The sequence below is a fragment of the Cupressus sempervirens genome, chromosome 7 (assembly GCF_028749045.1).
Source record: "Cupressus sempervirens isolate cs-2001-9-10 chromosome 7, ASM2874904v1, whole genome shotgun sequence".
NCBI lineage: Eukaryota > Viridiplantae > Streptophyta > Pinopsida > Cupressales > Cupressaceae > Cupressus > Cupressus sempervirens.
Genome location: NC_143124.1, coordinates 688,061,221 through 688,083,797, shown reverse-complemented (window position 1 = coordinate 688,083,797; position 22,577 = coordinate 688,061,221). Strand labels below are relative to the sequence as shown.

General features: G+C 50.8%; 2 non-coding genes and 1 pseudogene across 2 annotated transcripts in view; all 3 read right to left on the bottom strand.

The window, feature by feature from the left end:
* LOC149548775 (25S ribosomal RNA) overlaps positions 1–87 on the bottom strand; it is a 3,403-nt gene extending 3,316 nt beyond the window's left edge. Inside the window, exon 1 of the ribosomal RNA XR_016354866.1 lies at positions 1–87. This exon is cut by the window's left edge and continues 3,316 nt beyond it. This is a non-coding gene — a ribosomal RNA (25S ribosomal RNA).
* Positions 88–311: 224 nt separating this feature from the next.
* Positions 312–465, bottom strand: LOC149548774 (5.8S ribosomal RNA). The gene has a single exon (XR_016354559.1). It is a non-coding gene; the product is annotated as a 5.8S ribosomal RNA (ribosomal RNA).
* Positions 466–1,096: 631 nt separating this feature from the next.
* On the bottom strand, positions 1,097–2,205 carry LOC149548773 (18S ribosomal RNA; annotated as a pseudogene).
* Positions 2,206–22,577: the final 20,372 nt, after the last annotated feature.

Sequence of the window (22,577 nt, the reverse complement as noted above, 5' to 3'; positions counted from 1 at the left end):
GTTACTAGGGGAATCCTGGTAAGTTTATTTTCCTCTACTTATTGATATGCTTAAACTCAGCGGGTACTCACGCCTGACTTGGGGATGCGGTAGAGATGCAGCAATGCCCGCATTGCGGCGGGCCGCTGAGCCCAGAATAAAGTTCCTCACGAGGAATCGTTCGATCGGCGCAAACCAACGCCGGCCTCTGCGAGCCACCGCTCGTCGCGACGGATCGACGGACCTTGTGCTCATTTCAGCCGACCGCACGGCACTTGCAGACAGGGACGGCCATCTCCGCTCCTCGCCAGGGAGGGAAAAATTTTGTAGTGCGACGCCCAAGCAGACGTGCCCTTGGCTGAGGCCTCGGGCGCAACTTGCGTTCAAAGACTTGATGATTCATGGGATTCTGCAATTCACACTAAGTATCGCATTTTGCTACATTCTTCATCATGGCGAGAGCCGAGATATCCGTTGCTAAGAGTTGTGATTTTGTTTTGTTTTTGCCTTTCGGCAACCCAAGCATGCAAGGCACTGGCTCGTGCCTCGTTCTTTGGATTTCTAAGGTGCGCGATGCACCCGTGTGTTGTTGGGTGTTGACACATCCCGAACCCCTACCACCCAATGGGTGTGACGAGGAACGCTGTGGTGTGTCCCCGCCCCATCCCCTCACAAAGGTGGGAGGCGATGCATGGGAGAGCCGTGTCAGCAGATCATGCGAGTGCACCCATCCTAAACACAGAACGCTCCAAGCGACGAGTCAACACACCAGAACATCTAAGGGCATCATAGACCTGTTATTGCCTCAAACTTCCATGGCCTAGGAGGCCATAGTCCCTCTAAGAAGCTGGCCGTGAAGGGGAACCTCCACGTAGCTAGTTAGCAGGCTGAGGTCTCGTTCGTTAACAGAATTAACCAGACAAATTGCTCCACCAACTAAGAACGGCCATGCACCACCACCCATAGAATCAAGAAAGAGCTCTCAATCTGTCAATCCTTACTATGTCTGGACCTGGTAAGTTTCCTCGTGTTGAGTCAAATTAAGCCGCAGGCTCCACTCCTGGTGGTGCCCTTCCGTCAATTCCTTTAAGTTTCAGCCTTGCGACCATACTCCCCCCGGAACCCAAACACTCTGATTTCTCAGAAGGTGTTGGCAGAGTCCTTAGAGCAACATCCGCCGATCCTTGGTCGGCATCATTTATGGTTGAGACTAGGATGGTATCTGATCGTCTTCGAGCCCCCAACTTTCATTCTTGATTAATGAAAACATCCTTGGCAAATGCTTTTGCAGTGGTTCGTCTTCCATAAATCCAAGAATTTCACCTCTGACAATGAAATACGAATGCCCCCGACAGTCCCTATTAATCATTACTCCGGTCCCGAAGGCCAACAGAACAGGACCAGACTCCTATCGCGTTATTCCATGCTAATGTATTCAGAGCGTAGGCTTGCTTTGAGCACTCTAATTTTTTCAAAGTAATGGCGCCGGAACCGCGACCCAGCCAATTAAGGCTAGGAACACGCCGCCGGTAGAAGGGACGTGAGGGCCAGTGCACACCCAGAAGGCAGACCGACCGTGATGACCCAAGGTCCAACTACGAGCTTTTTAACTGCAACAACTTAAATATACGCTATTGGAGCTAGAATTACCGTGGCTACTGGCACCAGACTTGCCCTCCCATGGATCCTCGTTAAGGGATTTAGATTGTACTCATTCCAATTACCAGACTCGATGAGCCCAGTATTGTTATTTATTGTCACTACCTCCCCATGTCAGGATTGGGTAATTTGCGCGCCTGTTGCCTTCCTTGGATGTGGTAGCCGTTTCTCAGGCTCCCTCTCCAGAATCGAACCCTAATTCTCCGTCACCCGTCACCACCATGGTAGGCCTCTATCCTACCATCGAAATTTGATAGGGCAGAAATTTGAATGAAGCGTCGCCAGCACAAAGGCCGTGCGATCTGTCGAGTTATCATGAATCACCGGAATAGCGGGCGAGCTCGCACCGGTCTTTTATCTAATAAATGCATCCCTTCCGAGAGTCAGGATTTGGTGCATGTATTAGCTCTAGAATTACTACGGTTATCCGAGTAGCAAAGTACCATCAAAGAAACTATAACTGATTTAATGAGCCATCTACAGTTTCACAGTCTGAAATAGTTCATACTTAGACATGCATGGCTTAATCTTTGAGACAAGCATATGACTACTGGCAGGATCGACCAGGTAGCTTCTAACAATGAGGGGACCCCTAAGACCTGCTACAGCCAAGGGATGCCCGCCGTGATGGGAAACCAAAATTTGCATTCGCTCCGTCATGCATCCAAACATAATCCGCCGACCAAGCAACAAGAATGACGTTCACAGCACATGCAGGACTCACAACGCTCAAAGATTTCGCACAAGAGGAAAGTGTCCCATCGTCGACCGAAGAGGGCTGAACAGGGAGCCTCGATTCATAGGCACCTGGGAAGAACATCCCGTACGGAACCCTTTACCCTCGAACTCGCTGTCGCCACTACTGGGAAAGAAGCCTCGAGTCTGTACGAGATGAACCGCGCACGTAGCCACCTTAATTGCAAGGCCACTCAGAGACATCCATTTCCTAGGCATATGCCTCCTACACACCTGTTGAGGTGCACCCGCACAGAAAAAATCCTTCTCGATCGCAACAAACATTTTCCCATGACGAAGAGCTAGTTGCCGAAGTGCCAACGGAGAGCACCGTGCTGAAGGGTGAAGGGCCATGTGAGTCGAAAGCATGGCTGGTTATGCGATTGGCGGGGGCATCACTATGCACGCGACTACCTCAATTATAAGGCCGCTCGAGGGCATCATGTATAACAACACCCCCTCCGCACATTTATAGGTGATGAGAGCCCGCCCGCATACACGGACATGTCAAATATCTCTGGCAAATATCTCCTTTCCCAGCACAGCCTCGCTAACCGTTCCCCGTGACACGTGATCTACCAGCGCAGGTACAGAAAAGTTCCTATGGCTGAACACTCACACTAGCGTTGTCGGACAAGCTTCAATCTCATGCACATGCACATACCAAAGAACTGGCACCACGAGGGAACCACCCGCGAGCACCCACATCTTGGCAAAAAGCATTCATGCGATTTCTTCCCCTAGACAGACACGTTGGGCCTGCACTTGTCGGAGCATTGCAAAGACGAGCGCTCTGGTTCGTAGGAGCCTGAGAAGAACATCTCGTACGAAACCCGTTCCCCTAAAATGCTCGAATCACAAATGCTCGAAGCAAGGTCATAATGCAAAGATGTACACCGCGCACACGACCGAGTAAGGACACTCAGAGACATCAATTTCCCAGGCATATGGCCCCTACACGCTTTATGGTGCACCCCGTACAAACGGCCATACTTCGACAAGACCTCCCAAAATTTCGCATCTGAAGAGAGAGATGAAACGCCTTGGGCTTTTTGTCCACACAATGCAAACACCGAACGCTCTCTTTAGGGGGGAGCTGAAGAAGAGTATCTCCCATAGAACCCACGAGCCGCAGCCATTCGGATCACACAGGGCAGGACAGGGCATGGAGAGTTTCCACATCCAAACAAAAAATATCGGTAATACTCTACGCTTCTACTGGCCCGGACCACAAAGGCTGTCACGACAGTGCCATGCACTTCTGTAGGATGAGACAGTGAAGAGGCGAGCACGCACCGAGAACGCACTAGCGAATAAATTATGCGGCAACCAAACCTTTCGCCGGCCCCCCTCTCAATCCCAAGGCTCTACCGATCGGCAAAAAACTTAGGGTGGAGAGTGGACCCTTGATGAAATTTTTCTAGAGCGCCAAGCACCCACCTCATGGCTAGAGACAAGGGCTCGCCATTAGATCAACTTCCAAATCACTGAACAGATGCGCTCTAGAATGGCAACCGCTGCCAAGTCTCTTCCGTAGTTGCGTCGGTCGAGTGATCGAACAAGGTGATCTAAGAGAGGGTCCAAGCATAGGCATTCGTTGGGGGATTCACGCCGATGGCATAAATTTATGCAATACCTGAGCAACACCGGACGGAGGTGCTAGACGAGGGCTCCCGTTTTATATCGAGTTTTAAAATCACCAAGTAGACGCGGTGAGGGCTGGCAACCGCCGCCAAACCTTTTTCCGAAATTGCGCTAGCTGAGTGACAAGAAAACATGATCTAAAGGAGAGTCCAGGAATAGCACCCTCGAGGGTGGGCTTCATGCCCCTCTAATTGATTCAACGTCGGCGTCCACCGTTTCAAAATCTGACATATCCATCCGCCCTGACAGCGGCATTGAATCAATGAGCTGGGCACAGGAGAGGCTCGTGGCAACCACCTCTCCCATTGTAGCCGCGATAGGCACGCAAAAAATTTTGCTAGAGTGCCAAGCACCCACCTCATGGCTAGAGATAAGGGCTCTCCATTAGATCAAACTTTGAAATCGCTGAACAAACATGGTGTAGAATGGCAACCGCTGCCAAGTCTCTTCCGTGGTTGCGTCGGTCGAGTGATCAAAGAAGGTGATCTAAGAGAGGGTCCAAGCGTAGGCATTCGTTGGGGGGATTCGCACCGATGGCATAAATTTATGCAATATCCGAGCAACACCGGACGGAGGTGCTAGACGAGGGCTCGCATTTTAGATCGAGTTTTAAAATCACCAAGTAGACGCGGTGAGGGCTGGCAACCGCTGCCAAAACTTTTTCTGAAATTACGGCAGCTGAGTGACAAGAAAACATGATCTAAAGGAGAGTCCAGGAATAGCACCCTCGAGGGTGGGCTTCATGCCCCTCTAATTGATTCAACGTCAGCGTCCACCGTTTCAAAATCTGACATATCCATCCGCCCTAACAGCGGCGTTGAATCAATGAGGGGGGCACGGGAGAGGCTCACGGCAAACACCTCTCCCCTTGTAGCCACGATAGGCACGCAAAAAATTTTGCTAGAGCACCAAGCACCCACCTCATGGCTAGAGAAAAGGGATCGCCATTAGATCAACTTCGAAATCGCCGAACAGACACGCTGTAGAATGGCAACTGCTGCCAAGTCTCTTCCATAGTTGCATCAGTCGAGTGATCGAAGAAGGTGATCTAAGAGAGGGTCCAAGCGTAGGCATTCGTTGGGGGATTCGCGCCGATGGCATAAATTTATGCAATACCCGAGCAACACCGGACGGAGGTGCTAGACGAGGGCTCCCATTTTAGATCGAGTTTTAAAATCACCGAGTAGACGCAATGAGGGTTGGCAACCGCTGCCAAACCATTTTTCAAAATTGCGCCAGCTGAGTGACAAGAAAACATGATCTAAAGGAGAGTCCAGGAATAGCACCCTCGAGGGTGGGCTTCATGCCCCTCTAATTGATTCAACGTCGGCGTCCACCATTTCAAAATCTGACACATCCATCTGCCCTGACAGCGGCGCTGAATCAATGAGGGGGGCACGGGAGAGGCTCGCGGCAACCACCTCTCCCGTTGTAGCCACGACAGGCATGCAAAAAAATTTTCTAGAGTGCCAAGCACCCACCTCATGGCTAGAGACAAGGGCTCGCCATTAGATCAACTTTGAAATTGCTGAACAGACGCGCTGTAGAATGGCAACCGCTGCCAAGTCTCTTCCGTAGTTGCGTTGGTCGAGTGATCGAAGAAGGTGATCTAAGAGAGGGTCCAAGCGTGTAGGCATTCATTGGGGGATTCGCGCCGATGGCATAAATTTATGCAATACCCGAGCAACACCGGATGGAGGTGCTAGACGAGGGCTCCCATTTTAGATCGAGTTTTAAAATCACCAAGTAGACACGGTGAGGGCTGGCAACTGCTGCCAAAAATTTTTCCAAAATTGCGCCAGCTGAGTGACAAGAAAACATGATCTAAAGGAGAGTCCAGGAATAGCACCCTTGAGGGTGGGCTTCATGCCCCTCTAATTGATTCAACGTCGGCATCCACCATTTCAAAATCTGACATATCCATCTGCCCTGACAGCGGCGTTGAATCAATGAGGGGGGCACGGGAGAGGCTCGCGACAACCACCTCTCCCCTTGTAGCCGCGATAGGCACGGAAAAAATTTTTCCTAGAGCGCCAAGCACCCACCTCATGGCTAGAGACAAGGGCTTGCCATTAGATCAACTTCAAAATCGCTGAACAGACACTCTGTAGAATGGCAACCGCTGCCAAGTCTGTTACGCAGTTGCGTCGGTCGAGTGATCGAAGAAGGTGATCTAAGAGAGGGTCCAAGCATAGGCATTCGTTGGGGGATTCACGCCGATGGCATAAATTTATGCAATACCCGAGCAACACCGGACGGAGGTTCTAGACGAGGGCTCCCGTTTTAGATAGAGTTTTAAAATCACCGAGTAGACGCGGTGAGGGCTGGCAACCGCTGCCAAACCTTTTTCCAAAATTGTGCCAGCTGAGTTGACAAGAAAACATGATCTAAAGGAGAGTCTAGGAATAGCACCCTCGAGGGTGGGCTTCATGCCCCTCTCATTGATTCAATGTCGGCGTCCACCGTTTCAAAATTTGACATATCCATCTGCCCTGACAGCGGCATTGAATCAATGAGGGGGGCACGGGAGAGGCTCGCGGCAACCACCTCTCCCGTTGTAGCTGCGATAGGCACACAAAAAATTTTGCTAGAGCACCAAGCACCCACCTCATGGCTAGAGAAAAGGGCTCGCCATTAGATCAACTTCGAAATTGCTGAACAGACGCGCTGTAGAATGGCAACCGCTGCCAAGTCTCTTCCGTAGTTGCGTCGGTCGAGTGATCGAACAAGGTGATCTAAGAGAGGGTCCAAGCGTGTAGGCATTCGTTGGGGGATTCGCGCCGATGGCATAAATTTATGCAATACCTGAGCAACACCGAACGGAGGTGCTAGACGAGGGCTCCCATTTTAGATCGAGTTTTAAAATCACCAAGTAGACGCGGTGAGGGCTAGCAACCGCTGCCAAACCTTTTTCCAAAATTGCGCCAGCTGAGTGACAAGAAAACATGATCTAAAGGAGAGTCCAGGAATAGCACCCTCGAGGGTGGGCTTCATGCCCCTCTAATTGATTCAACGTCGGCATCCACCATTTCAAAATCCAACATATCCATCTGCCCTGACAGTGGCGTTGAATCAATGAGGGGAGCACAGGAGAGGCTCGCGGCAACCACCTCTCCCATTGTAGCCATGATAGGCACGCAAAAAGTTTTGCTAGAGCGCCAAGCACCCACCTCATGTCTAGAGACAAGGGCTCGCCATTAGATCAACTTCGAAATCGCTGAACAGACGCGCTGTAGAATGGCAACCGCTGCCAAGTCTCTTCCGTAGTTGCGTCAGTCAAGTGATCAAAGAAGGTGATCTAAGAGAGGGTCCAAGCGTAGGCATTCGTTGGGGGATTCACGCCGATGGCATAAATTTATGCAATACCCGAGCAACACCAGACGGAGGTGCTAGACGAGGGCTCCCATTTTAGATCGAGTTTTAAAATCACCAAGTAGACGCGGTCAGGGCTGGCAACCGCTGCCAAACCTTTTTCGGAAATTGCGCCAGCTGAGTGACAAGAAAACGTGATCTAAAGGAGAGTCCAGGAATAGCACCCTCGAGGGTGGGCTTCATGCCCCTCTAATTGATTCAACGTCGGCGTCCACCGTTTCAAAATCTGACATATCCATCCGCCCTGACAGCGGCGTTGAATCAATGAAGGGGGCACGGGAGAGGCTCGCGACAACCACCTCTCCCATTGTAGCCGCGATAGGCACGCAAAAAATTTTGCTAGAGCGCCAAGCACCCACCTCATGGCTAGAGACAAGGGCTCGCCATTAGATCAACTTCGAAATCGCTGAACAGACGCGCTGTAGAATGGCAACTGCTACCAAGTTGCGTCGATCGAGTGATCGAAGAAGGTGATCTAAGAGAGGGTCCAAGCGTAGGCATTCATTGGGGGATTCGCGCCGTTGGTATAATTTTATGCAATACCCAAGAAACACCACTTGGAGGTGCTAGGCGAGGGCTCCTGTTTTAGATCGAGTTTTAAAATCACCAAGTAGACGCGGTGAGGGATGGCAACCACTGCCAAACCTTTTTCCGAAATTGCGCCAGCTGAGTGAGAAGAAAACATGATCTAAAGGAGAGTCAAGGAATAGCACATCCAGGGTGGGCTTCATGCCCCTCTAATTGATTCAACGTCGGCGTCCACCATTTCAAAATCCGACATATCCATCCACCTTGACACCGGCATTGAATCAATGAGAGGGGCACGGGAGAGGCTCACGGCAACCACCTCTCCTATATAAGCTATTAGTGTGAGGCTCGCTTTGCATTAGAAATTAGCGAACACACCAACATCCGCCTTAAAAATCCAAATCCTTTAAAATTCCTACCAAACAGCCATTCACGACCCAATTTTTTATGAGGTCGGCAGAGGAGCAAAAGATTGTCATCGGTTAGGAGATGTGAGCTCATGGAGCTGAGGGACTGAAATGGTCATCGAGCTCATCCGATCAACTGGATGAATTTCACCTTGAAGGGGCCCAATCCAAAAGTTCCGGAGGTCATCTCCTGGAACTCTCGAGAACAAAGCCCATCTTACATGCAAACTCTGCTACTGCACAAACATAGGTTGCAATTAAAGAGAAATTGCGAGGCCGTCACAATGGCCCGAGGCCAATGGCTCCGACTAAGTCAATTTTCTCTTGCAATCACCATGCTGCCGTTCACAGAGAGATCTCCCCATTCACTTGTGACGCGACACACAATCCAAGTGCTAGACAAGAGCTCGCCCTTGAAAGAAAGACCACTTTCCAAGACATCCCCCATTCACTTGTGACGCGACGCACAACCCAAGTGCTAGACGCAAGCTCGCCCTTGAAAGAAAGACCACTTTCCAAGACATCCCTCGATGACACATTGGAACGACAACCACTGTCGAAGCATTCCCAATGTTGTGCTGATCGAGTTGGCACAGAGGCGACCTTAGGGAGCTCCCGCGTAGCAATCGGGATGTGCTTTCATACCCATCTCTCACAAAAACCAATCTTAGCTGTGAACAAATTTTGCCGCAATGACACCATTGGAACGACGACCGTTGTCGAACAACTCCCGCATTTGTGCCTCGATGGAGTGAGAAAGAATAGCAACTTTGGGGAGCCACGCATCGCAAACGGGCTACTGCTTCATTCCGCTCTTATATATAGATCCGATGTCGTTGATTTCATTTGGAATCTGAGGTTGCATTCGTCCTTGCTCACACAAGCAATGACTCTTCTCATCGAATGGCCACGGGGAGCTTCCGATCACAAAGGCTCCCTTGTCACTCGTGATGCGCAGCCCAACTGCTTTCCGAAATTGCGCTAGCTGAGTGACAAGAAAACATGATCTAAAGGAGAGTCGAGGAATAGAACCTCGAGGGTGGGCTTCATGCCCCTCCAATTGATTCAACGTCGGTGTCCACCGTTTAAAAATCTGACATTTCCATCCGCCTTGACACTGCCGTTGAATCAATGAGAGGGGCACGGGAGAGGTTCGCGGCAACAACCTCTCCTATATAAGGTATTAGTGCGAGGCTCGCTCTGCATTAGAAATTAGCGAACACGTCGACATCCGCCATAAAAATCCAAATCGTGGAAAATTCTGACCAAACATCCATCCACGACCTAATTTATTATGAGGTCGTCTAAGGAGCAAAAGATTGTCATCGGTAAGGAGATGTGAATTCATGGAGCCAAGGGACTGAAATGGTCATCGAGCTCATCCAATCAACTGGATGAATTTCACCTTGAAGGGGCCCAATCCAAAAGTTTCGGAGGTCATCTCCTAGAACTCTCAAGAACAAGGACCGTCTTACTTGCAAACTCTGCTACTGCGCAAACATAGGTTGCAATTAAAGAGAAATTGCCAAGCCATCACAGTGGCCCGAGGCCAATGCTCCGACTAAGTCAATTTTCTCTTACAATCACCATGCTGCCATTCACAGAGAGATCTCCCCATTCACTTGCAACGCGACGCACAATCCAAGTGATAGACGCGAGCTCGCCCTTGAAAGCCCAGGCCACTTTCCAAGACATCCCCCGATGACACATTGGAACGACAACCGCTGTCAAACCATTCCCAATGTTGTGCCGATCGAGTTGGCACAGAGGCGACCTTAGGGAGCTCCTGCATAGCAATCAGGATGTGCTTTCGTACCCATCTCTCACAAAAACCAATCTTAGCTGTGAACAAATTTAGAATCCAAGGCTTGTATCCATCGATATCGTCAGCACTGGGTCTATATATTCAAAGGCCACGGAGAGGTTCCGATAAGAGAAGCTCCCCCGCTCGCTTGCACAAACATCCCAAATGCTAGACACAAGCTCTCGCCCTTAGCATCGCTCTCCAGATCACCACAATGACACATTGGAATGACAACCGTTGTCGAACAACTCCCAAATTTGTGCCGATGGAGTGATAAAGACGAGCAACTTTGGGGAGCCGCGCATGGCAAACAGGCTGCTACTTCATTCCGCTCTTATATATAGATCTGATGTCATTGATTTCCTTTGGAATCTGAGGCTGCATTCGTCCTTGCTCACACAAGCAATGGCTCTTCTCATCAAATGGTCACGGGGAGCTTCCGATTACAAAGGCTCCCTTGTCACCCGTGATGCGCAGCCCAACTGCTAGATGACGGCTCGCCCTTCAGATCGCTGCCCAGGAAACCACCACAATGGCACCATTGGAACGACAACCGCTGCCGAACCATTCCAAAATTTTTTTGCCAAAGAAGTTGTTGGAAAGAGAATGACTCTGGGGAGACAGCCGTCGCATAGCAAAATCGGGATGGCTTCACGGCAGCTGGATGGGATTTGAATTCATGGAGCCAAGGGAGTGAAATGGTCATTGAGCTCATCTGATCAACTGGATGAATTTCACCTTGAAGGGGCCCAATCCAAAAGTTCCGGAGGTCATCTCCTGGAACTGTCAAGAACAAAGGCCAATCTTACATGCAAACTCTGCTACTGCGCAAACATAGGTTGCAATTATAGAGAAATTGCAAGGCCGTCACAATGGCCCGAGGCCAATGCTCCGACTACTAAGTCAATTTTCTCTTGCAATCACCATGCCGCCGTTCACAAAGAGATCTCCCCATTCACTTGTGACGATGCACAATCCAAGTGCTAGACGCGATCTCACCCTTGAAAGGCCGCGTTCCAAGACATCCCGATGACACATTGGAACGACAACCGCTGTCGAACCATTCCCAATGTTGAGCCGATCGAGTTGTCACAGAGGCGATCTTAGGGAGCTCCTGCAAATCGATCGAGAAGTGATTTCGTACCCATCTCTCACAGAAACCAATGTTAGCTAAACAATTTTAGAATCCAAGGCTTGTATCCATCGATATCGTCGACACTGGGTCTATATTCAAAGGCCACGGAGAGGTTCCGATAAGAGAAGCTCCCCTGCTCTCTTGCACAAACATCCCCAAATGCTAGACGCAAGCTCCCGCCCTTAGCATCGCTCTCCAGATCACCGCAATGACACATTGGAACGACAACCGCTATCGAACAACTCCCAAATTTGTGCCGATGGAGTGAGAAAGAAGAGCCAGATCGGGTCGACGAAAACGGCTAAGCCAGATCGGGTCGGCCAGCATGGCTTGGCCACACCATTTTTTGCTATGAGCTTTCGATATTAAAGCTCCCATGTAGCAGCGATAAGTACACCATGAAAAAATTGCTAGAGCACCGAGCACCCATAGCAAATTGCCATTATACCAAGCAATGCCGGAGTGCTAGACAAGGGCTCACGTTTAGATCAAGTTTTAAAATCACCAAAAAGACACACCATGGATCGGCAACCGCTGCCTCACCTTTTCCAAAATTGAGTCATCGGAAAACATGATCTAAACGAGAGCCGACGAAAAGCACTGAGATTGCTTCATGCCCCTTTCATTCATTCAACATCAGCATACACCGTTTGAAAACCCAACAATCCGATCCGCCTAGACACCAATGTTGAATCAATGAAAGGGGCATGGGAGAGGCTCGCGGCAACAACCTCTCCTACATAAGCTATTAGTGCCAGGCTCGCTCTACATTAGAAATCTGTGATAGCACAGACAACTCCCTTAAAAATCCAATTCAATGAAAAATGTGACCAAACAGCCATCCACGACACTGTTTTTGGAGCTCGCCCCGATCGGGTCGGCAAGAATGGCTCGCCCAGATCGGCTTGGCCAGCTTGGCTCGGCCAGCATGGCTCACCCAGATCGGCTCAGCCAGATCGGGTCGGCCAGCATCGTGACTTGGTGACTCAGTGAGAGTACTTGGAACCGTCAAGAACAAAGCCTAATCATACATGCAAACTCTGCTACTGCGCAAACATAGGTTGCAATTATAGAGAAATTGCAAGGCCGTCACAATGGCCCGAGGCCAATGCTCCGACTACTAAGTCAATTTTCTCTTGCAATCGCCATGCCACCGTTCATAAAGAGATCTCCCCATTCACTTGTGACGAAGCACAATCCAAGTGCTAGATGCGAGCTCGCCCTTGAAAGGCCACGTTCCAAGACATCCCGATGACACATTGGAATGACAACCGCTGTCGAACCATTCCTAATGTTGTGCCGATCGAGTTGGCACAGAGGTGACCAAACAGCCATCCACGACACCGTTTTTGGAGCTCGGCTAGATTGGCTCGGCCAGCATGGCTCGGCCAGAACGGCTCGGCCAGCATGGCTCGGCCAGAACGGCTCGCCCAAATCGGCTCTGCCAGCATGGCTCAGCCAGAACGGCTCACCCAGATCGGCTTGCCCAGATCGGCTTGGCCAGAACGGCTCGACCAGAACGGCTTGCCCAGATCGGCTCGGCCAGCATGGCTCGGCCAGAACAGCTCGCCCAGATCGGCTCGGCCAGAATGGCTTGCCCAGATCGGCTCGCCCAGATCGGCTCACCTAGAACGGCTCGCCCAGATCGGCTCGCCCAGCATGGCTCGGCCAGAACGGCTCGCCCAGATCGGCTCGGCCAGAATGGCTCGCCCAGATCAGCTCGGCCAGCATGGCTTGCCCAGAACGGCTCGCCAGGATCGGGTCGGCCAGAATGGCTTGCCCAGATCGGCTTGGCTAGCATGGCTCGGCCAGAACAGCTCGGCCAGATCGGGACGGTGACTTGATGAACGGACTTAGAGATTCTACTTGGTGGGCCGACCTGGCGGGGTGACTTGATGAACGCACTTGAAGGGTCGACTTGGTGGGGTGACTCTATGAACGGACCTAAAGAGTTAACTTGGTGAGAGTACTTGGCGAGGTGACTCGATGAAAGGACTTAAAGAGTCGACTTGGTGAGAGTACTTGGTGGAGCGACTTGATCAACGCACTTGAAGAATCGACTTGGTTAGAGTACTTGGTGGGGCGACTTGATGAACGGACTCAAAGAGTCGACTTGGTGAGAGTATCTAGTGGCTCGACTTGATGAGCAGACTTAAAGAGTCAACTTGGTGAGAGTACTTGGTGGGGTGAACTGATGAACGAACATAAAGAGTCAGCTTGGTGGGAGTACTTGGTGGGCTGAACTGGTGGGGTGACTTTATGGACGGACTTAAAGAGTCAACTTGGTTAGATTACTTGTTCTGGTGACTTGATGAACGGACTTCAAGAGTCGACTTGGTGGGGTGACTTGATGAAAGGACTTAAAGGGTCGATTTGGTGAGAGTACTTGGCGGGGCGACTTGATGAACGAACTTAAAGGGTCGACTTGGCGGGGTGACTTGATGAACGGACCTAAAGAGTTGACTTGGTGAGAGTACTTGGCGGGGTGAACTGATGAACGAACTTAAAGAGTCGACTTGGTGGGAGTACTTGGTGGGCCAACTTGATGAACGGACTTATAGAGTCGACTTGGTGAGAGTAGTTGTTCTGGTGACTTGATGAACGGACTTAAAGAGTCGGCTTGGCAGGGTGACTTGATGAAAGGACTTAAACAGTCGACTTGGTCGGGTGACTCGATGAACGAACCTAGACGGTCAACTTTGCGGGGTGACTTGATGAACGGACCTAAAGAGTTGAATTGGTGAGAGTACTCGGTGGGGTGACCTGATGAACAGAATTAGAGAGTCGACTTGGTGAGAGTCCTTGGTGGGCCGACCTGGTTGGGTGACTTCGTGAACTGACCTAAAGAGTCGACTTGGTGGGAGTACTTGGTGGGGTGACTTGATGAACGGACTTCAAGGGTCGACTTGGCGAGGTGACTTGATGAACGGTCCTAAAGAGTTGACTTGGTGAGAGTACTTGGTGTGGTGACTTGATGAAAAGACTTAAAGAGTCGAATTGGTGAGAGTACTTGGTGGGGTGACTTGATGAACGCACTTGAAGGGTCGACTTGGTGGGGTGACTTTATGAACGGACTTAAAGAGTTGACGTGGTGAGAATGCTTGGTGGGGTGACTTGATGAAAATAGTTAAAGAGTCGACTTGGTGAGAGTAGTTGGTCGGGTGACTTGATGAACGCACTTGAAGAATCGACTTGGTTAGAGTACTTGGTGGGGTGAATTGATGAATGGACTTAAAGATTCGACTTGGTGGGCCGACCTGGCGGGGTGACTTGATGAACGGACTTAGAGAGTCGACTTGGTGAGAGTACTTGGTGGGCCGATCTGGCCGGGTGACTTGATGAACAAACTTAAAGAGTCGACTTGGTGAGAGTACTCGGTGGGCTGACCTGGTCACGTGACTTGATGAACGGAATTAAAGAGTCGACTTGGTGGGCCAACTTGGCCGGGTGACTTGATGAATGAACTTAAAGAGTCGACTTGGTGGGTCGAACTAGCGGGGTGACTTGGTGAGAGTACTTGGTGGGCTGACCTGGCAGGGTGACTTGAAAAACGAACTTAGAGAGTCGACTTTGTGAGAGTACTTGGTGGGTCAAACTGGCAGGGTGACTTGATGAACGAACTTAAAGAGTCGACCTGGTGAGAGAACTTGGTGGGCCGAGCTGGCAGGGTGAATTGATGAACGAACCTAAAGAGTCGACTTTGTGAGAGTACTTGGTGGGCCGACCTGGCGGGGTGAGTTGATGACCGAACTTAAAGGGTCGACTTGGTGAGAGTACTTGGTGGGCTGACCTGGCGGGGCGACTTGATGAACGAACTTAAAGAGTCGACTTGGTGAGAGTAGTCGGTGGGGTGCCCTGATGAACAAACCTAAAGAGTCGACCTGGTGAGAGTACTTGGTGGGCCAACCTGGCGGGGTGACTTGGTGAGCAAACTTAAAGAGTCGACTTGGTGAGAGTAGTTGGTGGGCTGACCTGGCGGGGTGACTTGATGAACGAACTTAAAGAGTCGACCTGGTGGGCCGACTTGGCAGAGTGACTTCATGAACGAACTTAAAGAGTCCACTCGGTGGGCCGACCTGGCGGGGTGACTTGATGAACGAACTTAAAGAGTCGACTTGGTGAGAGTAATTTGTGGGCTGGCCTGGCGGGGTGACTTGATGAATGAACTTAAAGAGTCGACTTGGTGGGGTGACTTGATGAACGCACTTGAAGGGTCAACTTGGTGGGGTGACTCTATGAACGGACCTAAAGAGTTGACTTGGTGAGAGTACTTGGTGGGGTGACTCAATGAAAGGACTTAAAGAGTCGACTTGGTGAGAGCACTTGGTGGCTCGACTTTATGAGCAGACTTAAAGAGTCCACTTGGTGAGAGTGGGCCTAACGGGGCGAGTTGGTGGGGCGACTTGGCAAGTGGTATTAGAGAGCCAATGTGGTGAGGCGACTCGACGAGTTGGTTCGTTGAGATGACATGGTGAGCTGACTTGGCGAGAGGTCCCGGCGAGCAAACTTAAAGAGTCGACTTGGCAACGTACTCGAGTCGACTTGGTGAGGCAACCCGGCGAGCGGGCTCAAAGAGTCAACATGTTGAGGTGACTCATTGAGTCAACATGGTGAGGTGACTCATGGTGAGGAGTTATCCTTGAGGCGACTTGGTGGGCCTACTTGATTAGTCGACTTGGTGAGCCGACCTAATGAGCTGACACGGTGAGCGGGCTTAAAGAGGCGACGACTTGGTGGGGTAACTCGGCAAGCCATCTTATCGAGGCGAGATGGTGAGTCGACTTGGTGAGCTGACTTGGTGAGCGCACTTAAAGAGTCAACTTCGTGAGGTGACTCGGCGAGTTAGCACGCTGATGCGACTTGGGTGGGCCGACCTGGCGAACGAACTTAAAGAGGCAACTTGGGCGGGCTGACCTGGCGAGCGAACTTAAAGAGTTGACTTGGCAATGTACTTGAACAACCGACTTGGTGAGCGGACATGGTGAGTGGGCTTAGAGAAGCAACTCGGTGGGGCGACTTGATGAACGGACTTAAAGGGTTGACTTGGTGGGGTGACTTGATGAATGGACCTAAAGAGTTGACTTGGTGAGAGTACTTGGCGGGGTGAACTGATGAACGGACTTAAAGAGTCGACTTGGTGGGAGTACTTGGTGGGCTGACTTGATGAATGGACTTATAGAGTCGACTTGGTGAGAGTAGTTGTTCTGGTGACTTGATGAACGGACTTAAAGAGTCGGCTTGGCGGGGTGACTTGATGAAAGGACTTAAACAGTCGACTTGGTCGGGTGACTCGATGAACGAACTTAGAGGGTCGAATTTGCGGGGTGACTTGATGAACGGACCTAAAGAGTTGACTTGGTGAGAGTACTCGGTGGGGTGACCTGATGAACAGACTTAGAGAGTCGACTTAGTGAGAGTCCTTAGTGGGCCAACCTGGTTGGGTGACTTCGTGAACTGACTTAAAGAGTCGACTTGGTGGGAGTACTTGGTGGGGTGACTTGATGAACAGACTTCAAGGGTCGACTTGGCGAGGTGACTTGATGAACGGTCCTAAAGAGTTGACTTGGTGAGAGTGCTTGGTGTGGTGACTTGATGAAAAGACTTAAAGAGTCGAATTGGTGATAGTACTTGGTGGGGTGAGTTGATGAACGCACTTGAAGGGTCAACTTGGTGGGGTGACTTTATGAATGGACCTAAAGAGTTGACGTGGTGAGAGTGCTTGGTGGGGTGACTTGATGAACATAGTTAAAGAGTCGACTTGGTGAGAGTAGTTGGTCGGGTGACTTGATGAACGCACTTGAAGAATCGACTTGGTTAGAGTACTTGGTGGGGTGACTTGATGAACGGACTTAAAGATTCGACTTGGTGGGCCGACCTGGTGGGGTGACTTGATGAACAAACTTAGAGAGTCGACTTGGTGAGAGTACTTGGTGGGCTGACTTGGCTGGGTGACTTGATGAACAAACTTAAAGAGTCAACTTGGTGAGAGTACCCGGTGGGCTGACCTGGTCACGTGACTTAATGAACGGACTTAAAGAGTCGACTTGGTGGGCCGACTTGGTCGGGTGACTTGATGAATGAACTTAAAGGGTCGACTTGGTGGGTCAAACTAGCAGGGTGACTTGGTGAGAGTACTTGGTGGGCTGACCTGGCAGGGTGACTTGATGAACGAACTTAGAGAGTCAGTTTTGTGAGAGTACTTGGTGGGTCGAACTGGCGGGGTGACTTGATGAACGAACTTAAAGAGTTGACCTGGTGAGAGAACTTGGTGGGCCGAGCTGGCAGGGTGAATTGATGAACGAACCTAAAGAGTCGACTTTGTGAGAGTACTTGGTGGGCCGACCTGGCAGGGTGAGTTGATGACCGAACTTAAAGGGTCGACTTGGTGAGAGTACTTGGTGGGCCGACCTGGCGGGGCGACTTGATGAATGAACTTAAAGAGTCAACTTGGTGAGAGTACTCGGTGGGGTGACCTGATGAACAAACCTAAAGAGTCAACCTGGCGAGAGTACTTGGTGGGCCGACCTGGCGGGGTGACTTGGTGAGCAAACTTAAAGAGCCGACTTGGTGAGAGTAGTTGGTGGGCTGACCTGGCAGGGTGACTTGATGAACGAACTTAAAGAGTCGACCTGGTGGGCCGACTTGGCAGAGTGACTTGATGAACAAACTTAAAGAGTCCATTCGGTGGGCCAACCTGGCGGGGTGAATTGATGAACGAACTTAAAGAGTCGACTTGGATAGAGTAATTTTTGGGCTGACCTGGCGGGCTGACTTGATGAATGAACTTAAAGAGTCGACTTGGTGGGGTGACTTGATGAACGCACTTGAAGGGTCGACTTGGTGGGGTGACTCTATGAACGGACCTAAAGAGTTGACTTGGTGAGAGTACTTGGTGGGGTGACTCGATGAAAGGACTTAAAGAGTCGACTTGGTGAGAGTACTTGGTGGCTCAACTTTATGAGCAGACTTAAAGAGTCCACTCGGTGAGAGTGGGCCTAACGGGGCGAGTTGGTGGGGCGACTTGGCAAGTGGTATTAGAGAGCCGACGTGGTGAGGCGACTCGGCGAGTTGGTTCATTGAGATGACATGGTGAGCTGACTTGGCGAGTGGACCCGGCGAGCGAACTTAAAGAGTCGACTTGGCAACGTACTCGAGTCGACTTGGTGAGGCGACCCGACGAGCGGGCTCAAAGAGTCAACATGGTGAGGCGACTCATTGAGTCAACATGGTGAGGCGACTCATGGTGAGGAGCTATCCTTGAGGCAACTTGGTGGGCCTACTTGATTAGTCGACTTGGTGAGCCGACTTGACGAGCTGACACGGTGAGCGGGCTTAAAGAGGCGACGACTTGGTGGGGTAACTCAGCAAGCCATCTTATCGAGGCAAGATGGTGAGTCGACTTGGTGAGCTGACTTGGTGAGTGCACTTAAAGAGTCAACTTCGTGAGGTGACTCGACGAGTTAGCCCGCTGATGCGACTTGGGCGGGCCGACCTGGCGAAAAAACTTAAAGAGGTGACTTGGGCGGGCTGACGTGGCGAGCGAACTTAAAGAGTTGACTTGGCAACGTACTTGAACAACCGACTTGGTGAGTGGACATGGTGAGTGGGCTTAGAGAAGCAACTTGGTGGGGTGACTTGATGAATGGACTTAAAGGGTCGACTTGGCGGGGTGACTTGATGAACGGACCTAAAGAGTTGACTTGGTGAGAGTGCTTGGCGGGCTGAACTGATGAACGGACTTAAAGAGTCGACTTGGTGGGAGTACTTGGTGGGCCGACTTGATGAACAGACTTATAGAGTCGACTTGGTGAGAGTAGTTGTTCTGGTGACTTGATGAACGGACTTAAAGAGTCAGCTTGGCGGGGTGACTTGATGAAAGGACTTAAACAGTCGACTTGGTCGGGTGACTCGATGAACGAACTTAGAGGGTCGACTTTGCGGGGTGACTTGATGAACAGACCTAAAGAGTTGACTTGGTGACAGTACTCGGTGGGGTGACCTGATGAATAGACTTAGAGAGTCGACTTGGTGAGAGTCCTTGGTGGGTCGACCTGGTTGGGTGACTTCATGAACTGACTTAAAGAGTCGACTTGGTGGGAGTACTTGGTGGGGTGACTTGATGAACGGACTTCAAGGGTTGACTTGGCGAGGTGACTTGATGAACGGTCCTAAAGAGTTGACTTGGTGAGAGTACTTGGTGTGGTGACTTGATGAAAAGACTTAAAGAGTCAAATTGGTGAGAGTACTTGGTGGGGTGACTTGATGAACGCACTTGAAGGGTCGACTTGGTGGGGTGACTCTATGAACGGACCTAAAGAGTTGACTTGGTGAGAGTACTTGGTGGGGTGACTCGATGAAAGGACTTAAAGAGTCGACTTGGTGAGAGTACTTGGTGGCTCGACTTTATGAGCAGACTTAAAGAGTCCACTTGGTGAGAGTGGGCCTAACGGGGCAAGTTGGTGGGGTGACTTGGCGAGTGGTATTAGAGAGCCGACGTTGTGAGGTGACTCGGCGAGTTGGTTTGTTGAGATGACATGGTGAGCTGACTTGGCGAGTGGACCCGGCGAGCGAACTTAAAGAGTCGACTTGGCAATGTACTCAAGTCAACTTGGTGAGGCGACCCGGTGAGTGGGCTCAAAGAGTCAACATGTTGAGGAGACTCATTGAGTCAACATGGTGAGGTGACTCATGGTGAGGAGCTATCCTTGAGGCGACTTGGTGGGCCTACTTGATTAGTCGACTTGGTGAGCCGACCTGACGAGCTAACACAGTGAGCAGGCTTAAAGAGGTGACGACTTGGTGGGGTAACTCGGCAAGCCATCTTATCGAGGCGAGATGGTGAGTCGATTTGGTGAGCTAACTTGGTGAGCGCACTTAAAGAGTCAACTTCGTGAGGTGACTCGGCGAGTTAGCCTGCTGATGCGACTTGGGTGGGCTGACCTGGCAAACAAACTTAAAGAGGCGACTTGGGTGGGCTGACCTGGCGAGAAAACTTAAAGAGTTGACTTGGCAACGTACTTGAACAACCGACTTGGTGAGCAGACATGGTGAGTGGGCTTAGAGAAGCAACTCGGCGAGGCGACTTGATGAATGGACTTAAAGGGTCGACTTGGCGGGGTGACTTGATGAACGGACCTAAAGAGTTGACTTGGTGAGAGTACTTGGCAGGGTGAACTGATGAACGGACTTAAAGAGTCAACTTGGTGGGAGTACTTGGTGGGCCGACTTGATGAATGGACTTATAGAGTCGACTTGGTGAGAGTAGTTGTTCTGGTGACTTGATGAATGGACTTAAAGAGTCGGCTTGGTGGGGTGACTTGATGAAAGGACTTAAACAATCGACTTGGTCGGGTGACTCGATGAATGAACTTAGAGGGTCGACTTTGCGGGGTGACTTGATGAACGGACCTAAAGAGTTGACTTGGTGAGAGTACTCAGTGGGGTGACCTGATGAACAGACTTAGAGAGTTGACTTGGTGAGAGTCCTTGGTGGGCCGACCTGGTTGGGTGACTTCGTGAACTGACTTAAAGAGTCGACTTGGTGGGAGTACTTGGTGGGGTGACTTGATGAACGAACTTCAAGGGTCGACTTGGAGGGGTGACTTGATGAACGATCCTAAAGAGTTGACTTGGTGAGAGTACTTGGTGTGGTGACTTGATGAAAAGACTTAAAGAGTCGAATTGGTGAGAGTACTTGGTGGGGTGACTTGATAAACGCACTCAAAGGGTCGACTTGGTGGGGTGACTTTATGAACGGACCTAAAGAGTTGACGCGGTGAGAGTGCTTGGTGGGGTGACTTGATGAACATAGTTAAAGAGTCGACTTGGTGAGAATAGTTGGTCGGGTGACTTGATGAACGCACTTGAAGAATCGACTTGGTTAGAGTACTTGGTGGGGTGACTTGATGAACGGACTTAAGGATTCTACTTGGTGGGCCGACCTGGCGGGGTGACTTGATGAACGGACTTAGAGAGTCGACTTGGTGAGAGTTCTTGGTGGGCCGAACTGGCCGGGTGACTTGATGAACAAACTTAAAGAGTCGACTTGGTGAGAGTACCCGGTGGGCTGACCTGGTCACGTGACTTGATGAACGGACTTAAAGAGTCGACTTGGTGGGCCGACTTGGCCGGGTGACTTGATGAACGAACTTAAAGGGTCAACTTGGTGGGTCGAACTAGCGGGGTGACTTGGTGGGCTGACCTGGCAGGGTGACTTGATGAACGAACTTAGAGAGTCGACTTTGTGAGAGTACTTGGTGGGTCGAACTGGCGGGGTGACTTGATGAACGAACTTAAAGAGTCGACCTGGTGAGAGAACTTGGTGGGCCGAGCTGGCGGGGTGAATTGATGAACGAACCTAAAGAGTCGACTTTGTGAGAGTACTTGGTGGGCTGACCTGGCGGGGTGAGTTGATGACCAAACTTAAAGGGTCGACTTGGTGAGAGTACTTGGTGGGCCGACCTGGCGGGGTGACTTGATGAACGAACTTAAAGAGTCAACTTGGTGAGAGTACTCAGTGGGGTGACCTGATGAACAAACCTAAAGAGTCGACCTGGTGAGAGTACTTGGTGGGCCGACCTAGCGAGGTGACTTGGCGAGCAAACTTAAAGAGTCGACTTGGTGAGAGTAGTTGGTGGGCTGACCTGGTGGGGTGACCTGATGAACGAACTTAAAGAGTCGACCTGGTGGACCGACTTGGCAGAGTGACTTCATGAACAAACTTAAAGAGTCCACTCGGTGGGCCGACCTGGCGGGGTGAATTGATGAATGAATTTAAAGAGTCGACTTGGAGAGAGTAATTTGTGGGCTGACCTGGCGGGATGACTTGATGAATGAACTTAAAGAGTTGACTTGGTGGGGTGACTTGATGAACGCACTTGAAGGGTCGACTTGGTGGGGTGACTCTATGAACGGACCTAAAGAGTTGACTTGGTGAGAGTACTTGGTGGGGTGACTCGATGAAAGGACTTAAAGAGTTGACTTGGTGAGAGTACTTGGTGGCTCGACTTTATGAGTAGACTTAAAGAGTCCACTTGGTTAGAGTGGGCCTAACGGGGCAAGTTGGTGGGGCGACTTGGCGAGTGGTATTAGAGAGCCGACGTGGTGAGGCAACTCGGCGAGTTGGTTCGTTGAGATGACATGGTGAGCTAACTTGGCGAGTGGACCCGACGAGCAAACTTAAAGAGTCAACTTGGTGGGCCAACCTGGCAGGGTGACTTGATGAACGAACTTAGAGAGTTGACTTGGTGAGAGTACTTGGTGGGCCGACCTGGCCGGGTGACTCTATGAACAAACTTAAAGAGTCAACTTGGTG